Source organism: Lynx rufus, unplaced genomic scaffold, assembly GCF_022079265.1.
Source record: "Lynx rufus isolate CCGP_SWC_20201006 ecotype Redwood Valley unplaced genomic scaffold, mLynRuf1.p SCAF_4, whole genome shotgun sequence".
In the NCBI taxonomy this organism is placed as follows: Eukaryota; Metazoa; Chordata; class Mammalia; order Carnivora; family Felidae; genus Lynx; species Lynx rufus.
The window spans coordinates 84,983,065-84,999,944 of NW_025814856.1; positions in this window are offsets into that span (position 1 = coordinate 84,983,065).

A 16,880-nucleotide genomic window follows, 5' to 3' on the forward strand; every position below is an offset into this window, starting at 1 on the left:
GAGGGAATGTATAGGGAGTGGGTTTCCGGGCAAGCCAGTCCTTCCTTCCTTCAACCAGAGAATGCTAACTTTTCTCTGTTCCATCTGCCTGTGATTTCTGAAGAAAGGATTTTATGGCTAAAAGTTTCAGGACTGCTCGTGTCCAAACATACTGTCTTTCACTTGAGGAAACTGTAACTTAAAAAGATGAAATAACCACCAGGGATGACAGACCTCGTAGGATAGAATCAGGACCAGATCATATCCCCCCGTTCTCTGTCTAATGTTTCTTCCATTTAGTCACTTGTTTTCCAATTTATTTTCTAAAAAAGAATAATACGATATTTAACCAAACTTGGTGCTCAAATAAAAACAGGCAACAGTTAGGCTCAATGATTTTGGTACATGTAATTTTGATGACCCTGGGGGGTGCCAAGTGGCTGCTCTTGGCTGTCAACCCAAGAAAATCCAGCAGCCCAGATAAATGGTGCTTTGTACTTTGTGATCACAATAGGTCGGCAGACTTTTTAGAATGGTGGATGCTAATATAGTCATAAGGTCAAACTTGAGCCCAGTAAATGGAAGAGCAATAGTTGTTACCAGTGTCTAGAGAGCAGGATTCTTAAATTTCTCATGGATACTTGTCATTCATTGGTCTACTTCAGGAAGCCCTGACTCAGTTGAAATCTTCGGGGAAGGCTCAGGACTTTAGGGAAGTAAAAGCTTGATAGGAGAACTCAGACTCACGGAGGATGGTGGAAGGCATTTCTGAGGTGTGTTAACACACTTGATAATTTGTCGTTTGTGAGAGAGAAAAATGAGAGTATAATGGGTTGTTTTTAATTGCTGCTATAACAAATTCCCACAAACTGGGTGGTTTAAAACAATACAAATGGATTACCTTGCAAAGGTATAGTTAAAAAGTCCAAAATGGGTCTCACTGATGAAAACCAAGTTGTGGTCAAGGCTGTGCTCCTTCTGGAGGATCTAGGGGAGAATTTGGGTGCCTTTTGCAGCTACTAGAGGTCACCCATGTTCTAAGGTTTGTGGCCCTTTGTTCTGTCTCCGAAGTAGCAGTACTGGACTGAGTCCTTATGCTGTCTTCTCTTGGTTCTCCTCTGCCTCCCACTTCTCCTGTTAAGAACGTTTGTGATTACATTAATGTCAACTGGAAAATCCAGGATAATCTCCCTGTTTTAAAGTCAGCTGGTTAACAACCTTAATTTCATCTAATTCCTCTTTACCATGTAATGTAACATGTTTACAGGTTCTGGGGACTAGGACATAGACGTCTTTAGCGGGGGACTATTATTCTGTCTACCACACATAGTATCGACATGGATTGGGAAACTGACATGTATGGATTGGAACTCACTAAGAATTTACTGAGGCCTCTTGTGGTGATAGTATAGTACCTACGTCGATGGAGTTTTTTAATAATTTTTAAATGAATCTGAAGAACTCTTTAAGATAGTGCTTGATACATAGTAAGTTTCCAAAATGTTAGCTAACATGAAAATTTTGGTAACCTCTTGGAGTACCTAAATTTTTTGACAAAGCAATTAAGCAAAATTCTTTCTTATGTTAAATATGATAGTGCTGAATAGTTAAGCTGTTAAATCAAGGTCTTAAAACTGTTTGTAAAGGAAAAATGTAATCCGGTAGGTAGTTCAAGAAATAAAGCCATTTTGAAGCACAGCACCTCTCACGAAGAGTTTCTATAAAGGACTTACTCCCTTTGCTTAATCATATTGGCCTTTTAAAGAAACCTATATTCCTTCAGCATTGTCACTCACAAAAGTACAAACTGCGGCCTTCCTTGACACAGAACACGGTTCTTCCAGCTACAGAATAATCTCCCTGTTAAACTCTGGGACTTTACCTTCCTGTTACAAGAAATCGTTTTATTTCTTAAATACTTGTGGTGGTGGTGGTCTTGAAATACTTTAAATATAACCAGAGTGTCTTTCAAGCCCTGATACCCACAGTAGGATCTTATAAGGCACTTCATTTGTTTAATGTAGAGACAATTTTGCCAGCTTTAATCTGTAAGTAAACACCACAGCCAGACACTCTTATTGCACAAAGCTGTGTACCAACATGGTCCCGTGGTCTCTAAATTCTCTTATTTGTCATAGTTGCCATTCATGCTGCCACACCAAGCTTTCTCTGTGATTGCTGGGGAAAATGGTCCGTTCACTTCTCTGGTGCCTCTGTTTCTTTGCTGTTCTTGGATTTCTCAGAGCACATATATACTTTCTCCTTTAAAAATATTTCCATTGAGGGGCGCCTGGGTGGCTCAGTCGGTTAAGCGTCCGACTTCAGCTCAGGTCAGGATCTCGCGGTCCGTGAGTTCAAGCCCCGCGTCGGGCTCTGGGCTGATGGCTCAGATCCTGGAGCCTGTTTCCGATTCTGTGCCTCCCTCTCTCTCTGCCCCTCCCCCGTTCATGCTCTGTCTCTCTCTGTCCCAAAAATAAATAAACGTTGAAAAAAAAAAATATTTCCATTGAGTTCCATCTGAAAAACTCAATGCTTCAATTACACTCATGTGACATCGTCTTAAGTTTTCCAGCAATGCCGTGGATACTGCTCATTTGTGTTTCTTTGATCATTTTTATGGGATTTGAGGAAAGTGACTTTTATCTATCATTGGATCAAAAGTCTCAGGCTCTATATTTCAATATATGCATAAGTTAAAAATTGGGACATGCATACTCACACATTTTTTTTAACATCTATTTTATTTTTTTTTTATATTTTTTTTTTAAATTTTTTTTTCAACGTTTATTTATTTTTGGGACAGAGAGAGACAGAGCATGAACGGGGGAGGGGCAGAGAGAGAGGGAGACACAGAATCGGAAACAGGCTCCAGGCTCTGAGCCATCAGCCCAGAGCCCGACGCGGGGCTCGAACTCCCGGACCGCGAGATCGTGACCTGGCTGAAGTCGGACGCTTAACCGACTGCGCCACCCAGGCGCCCCGTAACATCTATTTTATTTTTGAGAGACAGAAGGAATGGGGCAGGGTCAGAGAGAGAAGGAGACAGACACAGAATCCGAAGCAGGCTCCAGGCTCTGAGCTGTCAGCACAGAGCCCAGCACAGGGCTCGAACTCATAAACCATGAGATCATGACCTGAGCCAAAGCCGGATGCTTGACCGACTGAGCCACCCAGGTGCCCCAGGATACTCACACATTTTTTAAATGAGCGATATATTTTAATTTATGTGATTTAATGACAGCACTGAAAGTGTAGTGTATATTAAAGAATATCAACTTAGTTTCTGACTACATTGTTGAGTATCCTTTCCAGTAATAAATACATCCTACCTTTATATTTAGTAAATAAGTAAAATGAAATAAATTGAAGTCATTAGCCATAATTAAAATTTACTGGATAATTGTTTAATTTCACGAAGGAAAATACCAACCCAAGGTAGAACATAACTCAGAAATACTTGATACCGTAATATGCCTCAGATTTTTCCTTTTGGCAAGATTTAGTGAAAGCTATTATGAAACCTAGAACTTAAAAATTATTCAGGTTGTATTTCATATTGAGTCCAAAGACTTATACTGCTATCTAGTGGCCACTCTGAGTAATTTTAAATTATAAGCTACAAATGCAAACCACAACATTGCTGTTAAAATTTTAAGTCATTAGGGTTGACTTATTGTGTTACTCTAGACAAAACAATGCTAAAAATTGCACTGTACTTGTACACAAAAAGGTAGACACTTCCATTGTGAATGCAGTACACTCTATTAATAGACATGTATTTTCATAATAAGTAAAATGTTAAGAATGATAATACCAAGCAAAGAAAATTTTAGGTAAAAACTAGGGTAACATTTGAATAATGATTCACTAAAAATTAATAATAATAAATAAAATAATGATTAATCATAAACTATACCAAAATAATAAATTTGAGCTTCTTCTGAATAGTAATAAATTATCCTTGATTTAGAAAAATTTCAGGGAATTTCATTTTTTTTTTTATCCAGAGATTTTTTAGTGGCACCACACACTGGATAACATTTGAAGCCAAGCTATTTACTGGACACGTGAGGTCAAATGAATTCTAAGGTAATCTTTTCAGGTTGTTATTGTTACATTGTGAATTCACCTTATTAAGGATGACTGAAATTTCTTAAAACCTAAATTATTCACAATGAAGGGGAAAAAAAGCTGACATCTTCCTGACTTGGCAATAGAAGTTAGATCAAGACTGAAAAAGAATATATATTGGTTAGTTGGCCTGGCCCTTTTTAGTGACTCTATTGTGTCAACAGTACTGGAAAAACTACTCTCAAAACATTATTGGTAGGGAAAATAGTTATTCTCCAAGTCTTGATGTTTGGTAGTGCTGTCTCCACAAAGAAAGGGGCCAGGCAAACACACCCACATTTTGTTGTTACTTTTTTCTTTAAAAATTTTTTTTCATGTTTATTTTTGAAAGAGAGAGACAGAGTGCAAGCAGGGGAGAGGCAGAAAGAGAGGGAGACACAGAAACTGAAGCAGGCTCCAGGTGCTGAGCTATCAGCAGAGCTCGAAGCGGGGCTCGAACCCACAAACTGAGATCATGACCTAAGCCAAGTCAGACACTTAACCGACTGAACCACCAAGGCACCCCAACACCCAAATTTTGTTGTTAATGGGTGGCAGGACTGTTCTACTACTTTAATTTTGTCACAAACCATGTTTCCTACTCACAATGTGCACATGCACATGTATGTGCAATGTGCACAGATTTCACAGAGTTCAGATTGTTACCTGGGCTGCAAAGAAAACATTTAGCTTCCCTCCTAGGGTAGTTTAGGTCTAATTACCTGACAATTAAACTGTACGATTTGACATTTCCAGGAGATAGTCCTATAATGTTTATAAACATTTTGAATGGTATGTAATTCACATATTGCTCTATTAAATGCGAGTGCATATTTATAATTTTTGCACATGAATGCTAAAATGTGTCATGCTTATGTTATTAGGTTGTATGCCTCATGGAATTTTCCTTAAATTCAGTCAATGGATTTAAATACAAATTATGATTTGGAGTTTGTATACTTTTATGCTTGCAAATCATTAAGATGTCATTCCTAGACATTCTTCAACAAGAAGGCAATTGCATAGTACCACAAAGGATTCTCTTTTAATTTTAATTAGGACAGAAATAATTCCTGTGTGAAAAGCTTTATAATGCTATTAATAATTGAATTGCTCTGAAGAGACTGGAATACATCCCATGTCATGTGTAATCAGCTACCTCATCAAAAATAATGATATCAGAATAACTATTCCAAAATCATTGAATTTGGGGGTAAAGGCTAACTAAAATCATTCAGTAAAATCTCATGGAAAATATTTGTTTGACCAGCAAGTGCAAGTGCTGACAGATTGTGTACTAATATGAGATGCTAGCATGTAGTTACTTTAATTAATTATTCACTGACTCCACCACATTCATTGTGAACATCACACAGATATGGAGAGTGGTCATAAGCAGTGGTGCACGGAATGTGATCTGAGACAGGTTTACAATGATGCATTATATGTGTTTGTTTTATTCTCATATAAATTAATAAGTTAGCTTTGTTAAAAATGACTAAAGACAAAGTGTATGTGACACAAAATATTTTAATACTTCATGAAGTAGGCAGTCTCCTTTCCCAAAACTACAAAATAGGGTGGAAGGCAGGAGGCTTTTCTAGGATAAAGAATAAAGAGGGGTGCCTTGGTGGATCAGTTGGTTGAGTGTCCAATGCTTGATTTTTGGCTCAGGTCATGATCCCAAGGTCCTGAGATCAAGCCCTGCATTGAGATCTGCACTGAGTGTGGAGCCTGCTTAAGATTCTCTCTCTCCCCCTCCGCTCTTCTCCCCAACTCATGCTTGCTTGCTCTGTCTCTCTCTGTCTCTCTCTGTCTCTCTGTCTCTCTCTCTCTCTGTCTCTCTCTCTCTCTCAAAAAAAAAATAAATAACAAGGAAGATACAAAAAGAAAACATCTGATTGGCTGGAGTCACATAGTCAATCTTTGGGATGAGAGGCCACAGAATTGGCTTGTTATTTGGGGATTGGCTGCTGAATTTACTGTCTTATCAAGAGAAGCAATAGGTACAATAAGGTCATATAAGTTTCATTTTGCTGATGTGGCACCCCAGGCAAGAACGATTCCATCTTGGGCCTAAAAAGTTATTTCAACAGTTCTCTCTTTTGATCAGTCTTAATGTGACTCTCCATTACCATTGCTTCATTGGGTCTTAGTTTATTATTCGAAGAGATTATGTCAGGCTCCTATTCTTGGAGCCACTTACATTTTTCTGTTCCTTTCTGTTGTTCCAGTCAGAGGAGACATCTGTCAGCTGGTCAATGGCTGCCACATGCATTTAAAACTTTTGAGAGAACTCAGTGTATCCGGGAACCAATAATAATTATTAGCAACAAAACAATTCCCATGGTTTGGAGAACTCTTGAGCCAAGGTCCCCATGACCCAAACCAGCTCCAATCACAAAAGAAATTATCCTGAAGGCAGGAGAGGTAGTTAAGCCATTCCCCCTCTTTATGTATTTTATGTAACTGTATCTATACATACCCAGAAGTATATATCCGGGAAGCTTTTTCCAGAGAAACTGAAGCATTGGAAATCAGGAAGAAGTTTATGTTGGGTACAAAGAGCTACAGGACCACCAGCATCATAACAAATCCAAGTCCATTGTAGCTTGGATTACTCTCTTCCACAATGGTCTGAGATATGTGAACAATGGCATTATCTTTTCAGGCCAGGGCAAAGAAAAAGGTGTCCAAGAGAGTCCTAAAGCTCTTCACTGTGAAATATTTAAGAAAAGGAAGTACCTAGGAATAAACTTAACAAAGGAGGTGAAAGACCTGTACTCTGAAAACCATAAAATGTTTATGAAAGAAATTGAAGATGACACAAACAAATGAAAAGATACTTTGTGTTCATGGGCTGGAAGAATATTGTCAAAATATTCACATTACCCAAAAGCAATATAGATTTAGTGAATTCATATCAAAATACCAATAGCATTTTTCACAGAACTCAAACAAATAATACTAAAGTTTGTATGGAACCATGAAAGACTTTAAATAGCCAAAGCAATCCTGACAAAGAAGAACAAAGCTTTGAGATACCACAATCCCAGATTTAAAAATATACTACAAAGATGTAGTAATCGAAACAGTATGTTACTATCACAGAAACAGGCACACAGACCAAGAGAGCCCAGAAATAAGCCTACACTTACATAGTCGATTTATGACCAAGAAAACAAAAATATGCAATGGGAAGAAGTCTCTTCAACAAATGGTGTTAGGAAAACTGAACCACCTTTTTTTACACCATACACAATATAAACTCAAAATGGATTAAAGACCTAAATGTGAGACCTGAAACCACAAAACTCCTAGAAGAGAACATAGGCAGAAATTTGTTTGACATTGGCTGTAACAACATTTTTCTAGATATGTCATCTAGGGCAAGGGCAACAAGAGCAAAAATAAACTATTAGGACTATACCAAAATAAAATTCTTTTGCACAGCAAAGGAAACTGTCAACCTAGTGAATGAGAGAAATTTGTAAGTGATACACGCAATAAGAGGTTAGCATCCAAAATATATAAAGAACTTATACAATTCAGCACCAGGAAAACCAATCTGATTAGAAAATGAGCAGGAGACCTGAATAGACATTTTTCGAAAGAAGACACACTACAGATGGCAATAGACATGTGAAAAGATGCTCAACATTGCTAACCACCAGAGAAATACAAATCAAAACCACAATGAGGTACTATCTTACACATGTCAGACTGACTAGAATCAAAAAGACCACCAGTATTGGTAAGGATATGGAGATAAAGCAACCCTTGTGTACTTTTGGTAGGAATGTAAATTAGCTCAGCCACCGTAGAAAACAGTATGGAGGGTCCTCAAAAACTTAAAATTAGAATTACCATATGATACAGCAATTCCACTACTGGGTACTTAATCAAAGAAAATCACATTTCAAAAAGATATATGCACCACTGTGTTTATTAAAGGATTGTTTACAATAGCAGAAATATAGAAGCAACCCAAGTGTCCACTGAAAGGTGAATGGATAAATAAGATTTGGTATATATCTACAATGGAATATGAATCAGCCATAAAAAAAGGATGAGATAGTCCCATTTGCAACAATGTGGATGGACCTAGAGGGTATAATACAAAGTGAAGTAAGTCAGAGAAAGATGAGTACCATGTGATTTCACTTACACGTAGAATCTAAAAACCGAAACAAAGCACAAAACAGACTCTTAAACACAGAAAACAAACTGTTGGTTGCCAGAGGGGTGGTGGGTAGAGAGCTGGGTGAAATCAAGAAGATTAAGAGATACAAACTTCCAGTTACAAAATAAATAAGCCACAGAGATGAGCAGTATAGCATTAAAAACAGAAGAAAAGGATGGTCAGCAAGGGAAGGAGGAAAGGAAGGAAAGCTTCTGGATCCTCTTGCTAGGACACCTTGGGAAAAAACAGTCTACTTTGATGGCAGCTACTTTTCTCCCTAGTCAATTAGATTTTGAGGCCTCCAGCATTTTCCCAGGATCAGGTGTAAGGTGGGGCCTTCTTCAGTTGGGAAATCTACACCCAGGGTTCTTTGACGTCTTGTAATTTGACAGTGGTGTCAGTGGTCAAGTGCACTCAGTAGGGTCCTTTTCCAGAATCTCTCTTTTGCAAAAGCATCAGTGTAAAACAGTAACTGTAAATGACAAAAGACTTAAAAATGGCCATGGTTTAAAGATCTGAGGAGAGTTTGTCATGATGTAAATGACAAGAAAATTTGGTTACTTGTGACAAAACCTTTTAGGACAATAACTGGAATTATGACTGATAACATACCAACATATCATATTTTTAGAAATGTTACACAATTTCTGGAATACTTATGTTAATAAATACAAACATAGCCTAAGAAGGTTTAAGCATCACTTCTTATTTGACAATGTTTCCTATGTAATTGAACAAAACAAATTAATTAGTTTAACATCTCCCTTTCCCAACATGAGAGACAAATCCCTTCAGACTTTCCAGGGATCCTCTGGGAAACCTAAGTGATTTCAATGGCAAAAGGAATCCATTTGGAATTTGATTTGGGGAAGTAGTCAAAATATCAAAAGGTTTGATCATTCGACTAAATAGGACCACAAATGATTGTAAAATAATAATTATTTAACCAAAGTGACCACAGAAGATTTTAAAAACAAATACAGAAGTTTACATAATGTGAAAAAACGTAGCTCTTTTAATATTGAGAAGACTGGGCTTTTGTAAGTTACTAAAGTCCTAATAAAGACAACATGAAGCACAGGAAATTATTTTGGTAAGACACAACATCTTTGCTGTCTAAGCAGATTACTTAAAAGCTAAACAAAAAGCTTTATTTACGATTTATTATTAAGAGCAGTCCAATAGTCTAAAAACCTTTTCCCTTTTAACAAAGAATAGTGTATTTTTATATTAAAACTCATTTTTAAAAAACTTAAATCCATTCCAATCTTAGCCAGTTTTATGACACATACAATTCATTTCCCAAGATTCCTTTTCCACAAACTTACAACTTTTTATACCTATTCAGATTTGTCTTGTTTTTTTTTTCCTTTTTTTTCCTCATTCTGTAACAATCATTTCACTTTAAGACAAAATTACTTTCTTTCTTTTTTTCCTTTACCAAAAGCAAACAACAGCAAAACATGTCCACCACAACTTCCCTTATGTAAAAAAAAAAAAAAAGTCTACTTTCCTTAGGTACTTTTTACACATGATTGTTTTCTTACACCTTTATTATTTCTAATAGGTGTAATTATACATATTAATGAGAGTTCTTCACTGTTAGTTTCCACTAGAAATTATGGATTCTGAGAGGTAAGCAATCATAGACTGGGAAATTTATAAATATATTTCATAATTTCTAGAAGTACATTCTTTCTCATCATAAATTTTTCAATGTGGCACAAAATATGTTTACTAATACACCCAAATATCTTTAGTTCTTTTGTAAAAGGAAAAGTGGATAAATATTCAGTGATTAATGTTTAACTATTTTTTTAACTTGGAAATCACCTAGTCAGTGAATATCCATCATCTAGCTTTAAGAATTCAAGTTACCGATTCTGGGAAGATGGCGGCGTAGGAGGACGCTGGGCTCACCACGCTTCCTGCTGATCACTTAGATTCCACCTACACCTGCCTAAATAACCCAGAAAACCGCCAGAGGATTAGCAGAACAGAGTCACCGGACCCAAGTGCAGACGAGAGGCCCACGGAAGAGGGTAGGAAGGGCGGCGAGGCGGTGCGCGCTCCACGGACTGGCGGGAGGGAGCCGGGGCGGAGGGGCGGCTCGCCGGCCAAGCAGAGCCCCCGAGTCCGGCTTGCAAAAGCGGAGGGGCCTGACGGACTGTGTTCCCACAGCAAGCGCAACTTAGCGTCTGGGAGGTCATAAGTTAACAGCTCTGCTCGGAAAGCGGGAAGGCTGGAGGACAAAGGGAGGGTGAGCTGCGGAGCCCCCGGACGACAGAGCTCAGTTTGGCGGGGAACAAAGGCGCTAGCCAGCGCCATCTCCCCCGCCCATCCCCCAGCCAAAATCCCAAAGGGAACCGGCTCCGGCCAGGGAAATTGCTCCTTCCGCGCGAACACCCAACTCTGTGCTTCTGCGGAGCCAAACCTCCGGCAGCGATCTGACTCCCTCCGGCTGCCACAGGGCCCCTCCTGAAGTGGATCACCTAAGGAGAAGCGAGCTAAGCCTGCCCCCCCTGCCGCCGTGCACCTTGCCTTCCCACCCCAGCTAATACGCCAGATCCCCAGCATCACAAGCCTGGCAGTGTGCAAGTAGCCCAGACGGGCCACGCCACCCCACAGTGAATCCCGCCCCTAGGAGAGGGGAAGAGAAGGCACACACCAGTCTGACTGTGGCCCCAGCGGTGGGCTGGGGGCAGACATCAGGTCGGACTGCGGCCCCGCCCACCAACTCCAGTTATACACCACAGCACAGGGGAAGTGCCCTGCAGGCCCTCACCACACCAGGGACTATCCAAAATGACCAAGCGGAAGAATTCCCCTCAGAAGAATCTCCAGGAAATAACAACAGCTAATGAGCTGATCAAAAAGGATTTAAATAATATAACAGAAAGTGAATTTAGAATAATAGTCATAAAATTAATCGCTGGGCTGGAAAACAGCATACAGGACAGCAGAGAATCTCTTGCTACAGACATCAGGGGACTAAGGAACAGTCACGAGGAGCTGAAAAACGCTTTAAAGGAAATGGAAAACAAAATGCAAACCACCACGGCTCCGATGGAAGAGGCAGAGGAGAGAATAGGTGAACTAGAAGATAAAGTTATGGAAAAAGAGGAAGCTGAGAAAAAGAGAGATAAAAAAATCCAGGAGTATGAGGGGAAAATTAGAGAACTAAGTGATACACTAAAAAGAAATAATATACGCATAATTGGTATCCCAGAGGAGGAAGAGAGAGGGAAAGGTGCTGAAGGGGTACTTGAAGAAATAATAGCTGAGAACTTCCCCGAACTGGGGAAGGAAAAAGGCATTGAAATCCAAGAGGCACAGAGAACTCCCTTCAGATGTAACTTGAATCGATCTTCTGCACGACATATCATAGTGAAACTGGCAAAATACAAGGATAAAGAGAAACTTCTGAAAGCAGCAAGGGGTAAACGTGCCCTCACATATAAAGGGAGACCTATAAGCCTCGTGACTGATCTCTCTTTTGAAACTTGGCAGGCCAGAAAGAATTGGCACGAGATTTTCAGGGTGCTAGACAGCAAAAATATGCAGCTGAGAATCCTTTATCCAGCAAGTCTGTCATTTAGAATAGAAGGAGAGATAAAGGTCTTCCCAAACAAACAAAAACTGAAGGAATTTGTCACCACTAAACCAGCCCTACAAGAGATCCTAAGGGGGACCCTGTGAGACAAAGTACCAGAGACATCACTACAAGCATAAAACAGACAGACATCACAATGACTCTAAACCCGTATCTTTCTATAATAACACTGAATGTAAATGGATTAAATGCGCCAACCAAAAGACATAGGGTATCAGAATGGATAAAAAAACAAGACCCATCTATTTGCTGTCTACAAGAGACTCATTTTAGACCTGAGGACACCTTTAGATTCAGAGTGAGGGGATGGAGAACTATTTATCATGCTACTGGAAGCCAGAAGAAAGCTGGAGTAGCCATACTTATATCAGACAAACTAGACTTTAAAGTAAAGGCTGTAACAAGAGATGAAGAAGGACATTATATAATAGTTACAGGGTCTATCCATCAGGAAGAGCTAACAATTATAAATGTCTATGCGCCGAATACTGGAGCCCCCAAATATATAAAACAATTACTCATAAACAGAAGCAACCTTATTGATAAGAATGTGGTAATTGCTGGGGACTTTAACACCCCACTTACAGAAATGGATAGATCATCTAGACACACGGTCAATAAAGAAACAAGGGCCCTGAATGAGACACTGGATCAGATGGACTTGACAGATATATTTAGAACTCTGCATCCCAAAGCAACAGAATATACTTTCTTCTCGAGTGCACATGGAACATTCTCCAAGATAGATCATATACTGGGTCACAAAACAGCCCTTCATAAGTTTACAAGAAATGAAATTATACCATGCATACTTTCAGACCACAATGCTATGAAGCTTGAAATCAACCACAGGAAAAAGTCTGGAAAACCTCCAAAAGCGTGGAGGTTAAAGAACACCCTACTAACGAATGAGTGGGTCAACCAGGCAATTAGAGAAGAAATCAAAAAATATATGGAAACAAACGAAAATGAAAATACAACAATCCAAACGCTTTGGGACGCAGCGAAGGCAGTCCTGAGAGGAAAATACATTGCAATCCAGGCCTATCTCAAGAAACAAGAAAAATCCCAAATACAAAATCTAACAGCACACCTAAAGGAAATAGAAGCAGAACAGCAAAGGCAGCCTAAACCCAGCAGAAGAAGAGAAATAATAAAGACCAGAGCAGAAATAAACAATATAGAATCTAAAAAAACTGTAGAGCAGATCAACGAAACCAAGAGTTGGTTTTTTGAAAAAATAAACAAAATTGACAAACCTCTAGCCAGGCTTCTCAAAAAGAAAAGGGAGATGACCCAAATAGATAAAATCATGAATGAAAATGGAATGATTACAACCAATCCCTCAGAGATACAAACAATTATCAGGGAATACTATGAAAAATTATATGCCAACAAATTGGATAACCTGGAAGAAATGGACAAATTCCTGAACACCCACACTCTTCCAAAACTCAATCAGGAGGAAATAGAAAGCTTGAACAGACCCATAACCAGCGAAGAAATTGAATCGGTTATCAAAAATCTCCCAACAAATAAGAGTCCAGGACCAGATGGCTTCCCAGGGGAGTTCTACCAGACGTTTAAAGCAGAGATAATACCTATCCTTCTCAAGCTATTCCAAGAAATAGAAAGGGAAGGAAAACTTCCAGACTCATTCTGTGAAGCCAGTATTACTTTGATTCCTAAACCAGACAGAGACCCAGTAAAAAAAGAGAACTATAGGCCAATATCCCTGATGAATATGGATGCCAAAATTCTCAATAAGATACTAGCAAATCGAATTCAACAGCATATAAAAAGAATTATTCACCATGATCAAGTGGGATTCATTCCTGGGATGCAGGGCTGGTTCAACATTCGCAAATCAATCAACGTGATACATCACATTAACAAAAAAAAAGAGAAGAACCATATGATCCTGTCAATCGATGCAGAAAAGGCCTTTGACAAAATCCAGCACCCTTTCTTAATAAAAACCCTTGAGAAAGTCGGGATAGAAGGAACATACTTAAAGATCATAAAAGCCATTTATGAAAAGCCCACAGCTAACATCATCCTCAACGGGGAAAAACTGAGAGCTTTTTCCCTGAGATCAGGAACACGACAGGGATGCCCACTCTCACCGTTGTTGTTTAACATAGTGCTGGAAGTGCTAGCATCAGCAATCAGACAACAAAAGGAAATCAAAGGCATCAAAATTGGCAAAGATGAAGTCAAGCTTTCGCTTTTTGCAGATGACATGATATTATACATGGAAAATCCGATAGACTCCACCAAAAGTCTGCTAGAACTGATACATGAATTCAGCAAAGTTGCAGGATACAAAATCAATGTACAGAAATCAGTTGCATTCTTATACACTAACAATGAAGCCACAGAAAGACAAATAAAGAAACTGATCCCATTCACAATTGCACCAAGAAGCATAAAATACCTAGGAATAAATCTAACCAAAGATGTAAAGGATCTGTATGCTGAAAACTATAGAAAGCTTATGAAGGCAATTGAAGAAGATTTAAAGAAATGGAAAGACATTCCCTGCTCATGGATTGGAAAAATAAATATTGTCAAAATGTCAATACTACCCAAAGCTATCTACACATTCAATGCAATCCCAATCAAAATTGCACCAGCATTCTTCTCGAAACTAGAACAAGCAATCCTAAAATTCATATGGAACCACAAAAGGCCCCGAATAGCCAAAGGAATTTTGAAGAAGAAGACCAAAGCAGGAGGCATCACAATCCCAGACTTCAGCCTCTACTACAAAGCTGTCATCATCAAGACAGCATGGTATTGGCACAAAAACAGACACACAGACCAATGGAATAGAATAGAAACCCCAGAACTAGACCCACAAACATATGGCCAACTCATCTTTGACAAAGCAGGAAAGAACATCCAATGGAAAAAAGACAGCCTCTTTAACAAATGGTGCTGGGAGAACTGGACAGCAACATGCAGAAGGTTGAAACTAGACCACTTTCTCACACCATTTACAAAAATAAACTCAAAATGGATAAAGGACCTGAATGTGAGACAGGAAACCATCAGAACCTTAGAGGAGAAAGCAGGAAAAGACCTCTCTGACCTCAGCCGTAGCAATCTCTTACTCGACACATCCCCAAAGGCAAGGGAATTAAAAGCAAAAGTGAATTACTGGGACCTTATGAAGATAAAAAGCTTCTGCACAGCAAAGGAAACAACCAACAAAACTAAAAGGCAACCAACGGAATGGGAAAAGATATTTGCAAATGACATATCGGACAAAGGGCTAGTATCTAAAATCTATAAAGAGCTCACCAAACTCCACACCCGAAAAACAAATAACCCAGTGATGAAATGGGCAGAAAACATGAATAGACACTTCTCTAAAGAAGACATCCAGATGGCCAACAGGCACATGAAAAGATGTTCAGCGTCGCTCCTTATCAGGGAAATACAAATCAAAACCACACTCAGATGTCACCTCACGCCAGTCAGAGTGGCCAAAATGAACAAATCAGGAGACTATAGATGCTGGAGAGGATGTGGAGAAACAGGAACCCTCATTCACTGTTGGTGGGAATGCAAATTGGTGCAGCCGCTCTGGAAAGCAGTGTGGAGATTCCTCAGAAAATTAAAAATAGACCTACCCTATGACCCAGCAATAGCACTGCTAGGAATCTACCCAAGGGATACAGGAGTACTGATGCATAGGGGCACTTGTACCCCAATGTTCATAGCAGCACTCTCAACAATAGCCAAATTATGGAAAGAGCCTAAATGTCCATCAACTGATGAATGGATAAAGAAATTGTGGTTTATATACACAATGGAATACTACGTAGCAATGAGAAAAAATGAAATATGGCCTTTTGTAGCAACGTGGATGGAACTGGAGAGTGTAATGCTAAGTGAAATAAGCCACACAGAGAAAGACAGATACCATATGGTTTCACTCTTATGTGGATCCTGAGAAACTCAACAGGAACCCATGGGGGAGGGGAAGGAAATAAAAAAAAAAAAAAAGAGGTTAGAGTGGGAGAGAGCCAAAGCATAAGAGACTGTTAAAAACTGAGAACAAACTGAGGGTTGATGGGGGGTGGGAGGGAGGGGCGGGTGGGTGATGGGTATTGAGGAGGGCACCTTTTGGGATGAGCACTGGGTGTTGTATGGAAACCAATTTGTCAATAAACTTCATATAAAAAAAAAAAAGAATTCAAGTTACCAAAAGTTGTGGAAATTATTTTTAAGTTGATAAAGTATAATTATTGTTGAAAGTTTATTTATAAACTCACATCTATTTAATTTGCTGCTTCTTAACAATTACATTTTGGTTGTTCATGAAAATTTTATGAGGCATTAAACAGATAATCTTTCTTGCTGACGATTGTGTAACAGAAATAGCGTGAAGTTATTTTACTTTTGGTAATCCTAGGTAAAATAAAAGTAGTATGTTTAATGCTGATAACTCAAAAAGACATGCCTACTTTAGTTAAATCAACAAATTTAAACTACCTTTCATTCATTGAAGATTATTCTACATCATGTGAACCTGAGTAGAGCTCTTTACAAATACCCCTGGAGGTAGAAAAAAATTGCATATTTATGTTGTACATAAATAGACGTACATAAACATACAGAAAGATACAAAGACATCTTATGGTTTTAACTTTAAAGTTTTTAGCCATGAGACAGGAACAATAATGCAAAACTCACTAATGTATAAAAGAACAATTGGATCCAAATTGTGTTCCTGGCAGATGGAATAAGTTAAGATGCTCAGATGTTTAGATCTTTCACTATTTGTGGATAAAACTTTTAAGATTCTTCATTTGCTTAGTTTCTAAATCTAAGATAAAAATTACCCCTTGAAGTTTGTATTTCAAAGAGATGGTCCTCAGTTCCTAGAGAAGACCAGGAAGAACATTTACATCTCCAAGTCACAGAGAAAGAATGCAAGCTCCTTCAAGAAAGGTTTTTGCTTCCTAAGGCCAGAGTTTGTGGCCT